Source organism: Chiloscyllium plagiosum, chromosome 25 (genome assembly GCF_004010195.1).
Source record: "Chiloscyllium plagiosum isolate BGI_BamShark_2017 chromosome 25, ASM401019v2, whole genome shotgun sequence".
NCBI lineage: Eukaryota > Metazoa > Chordata > Chondrichthyes > Orectolobiformes > Hemiscylliidae > Chiloscyllium > Chiloscyllium plagiosum.
The window spans coordinates 24,382,095-24,383,440 of record NC_057734.1 but is presented as its reverse complement, the minus strand read 5'-3'; the positions used below and the strand labels follow the sequence as shown (position 1 = coordinate 24,383,440).

At 44.9% G+C, this 1,346-nt stretch overlaps 1 protein-coding gene across 3 annotated transcripts in view; it reads right to left on the bottom strand.

Annotated features, from left to right (window-relative positions):
• The window catches only part of hvcn1 (hydrogen voltage-gated channel 1), a 16,592-nt gene extending 15,328 nt beyond the window's left edge, over window positions 1-1,264 (bottom strand). For all 3 annotated transcript variants that reach the window (XM_043715683.1, XM_043715687.1, XM_043715685.1), the window contains exon 1: window positions 467-1,264. The gene's annotated coding sequence lies outside the window, so the exon portion shown is untranslated. The remainder of the gene's footprint in view (window positions 1-466) is intronic.
• Window positions 1,265-1,346: the final 82 nt, after the last annotated feature.

Genomic DNA, 1,346 nt, shown 5'->3' with positions numbered 1-1,346 from the left:
AGGAAAAGGGGTGGGGTGGGGGAGAGGAAAAGGGGTGGGGGTGGGGTGGGGTGGGGGAGAGGAAAAGGGGTGGGGGTTTAGGGGAGATGGAAGGAGAAAGGAAGAGGAGGACTGGAGTTGGAAGAGGGGTGAGGGATTGCGTTTCTCGCTGTTGAGGATCACAGTTTGAACGCTGAGTCTCAAGGTGGAGACTGGATCGGGTTCCCGAGTGATCTGAGATCAACTGGATCCCTGAGTTTTTAAAAAAAGTGTTTGAAAGACAGCCTTTGCAATTGCTTTTCCCTGAGAACCTGCGAGCGCGTGACTTGCTGCTTATTCCAAACAATTTGTCAAACCCCGTTTCCTCTGCTCCGAGCTCTTACCACAAACAGCAAAAAGGAGCGGATTTATAGAAAGTCCCATCAAAACAGTGAGCTCTGACTAAAGTCACTCATGAAACGGAGAAACCTCTCCATAATGTACTTACAAGGATAACGATTTTGGAAAGGAAGGGAAAGTTTCTTGCTCAGAATCTCCTTCGTTCGTTAAATGCACTTTGACCTGAATCCTGTTCACGTTTTTCCCGAACTCGGATCGTTTCCTTCCGCTTTTCCGAGTCTTCCTCAGCGGATTCTCCAACCTGTAAATTTGGTTTGACAGTTTCTTTGTGCGAACTCCTTAGAGTTGACGCTTCTTTCACACCGTGTGTGGTTGAGGAGGTATGTGGGGAGACCTGGAGCTGTTTGGTTATTGGACAATCTGGAGAAACATCCCTCTGCTCCTGCTTTCTGAGCAGAGCCCGAGATGACAAACCTGGTTACCTTGTACAGTAAATACTTTTTTGATATGAGTCGCAATAAGTTTTAAACCAAAAATGAGCGAATGCCAATTTTCCTTCCTCATCCACTTTGGAGCCAAATTTCGTTAATGCAAAGAAGACTAACGATTGCTTCTAGTTTATTTTCCACACTCGGCTATTGCATTTTAACTGCCTCTTGCGATTTTAAAAATTGCTTCTTCACCCGATGAGTTTTGTTCGGAGTGTACCTTCCCTTTCCTTCAATCTTTCCCCTCTATTTCATCCAGTCATTTAGGTTTTACCCTTGTACGTTATGTACCTCTTGCCAAATGGCTTTTTACATGAATACTACTCTTATTAATTTCTCCCTTCACTATTAGCTGAATCTACATTGAGAATTGGATTCCCTCCTGCTCTAATGTCCAATAGTGTCCAGTACAGCACAGTATCTGTTTACATTTATTCTATTCTCATAGTCTTATTTCCAACTGTCCCTGATGCCAGTACCATGGTGTTTTCCCTCCCCTCCCCTATCAGCATTCCGTTTTCCCTCCCCTCCCCTATCAGC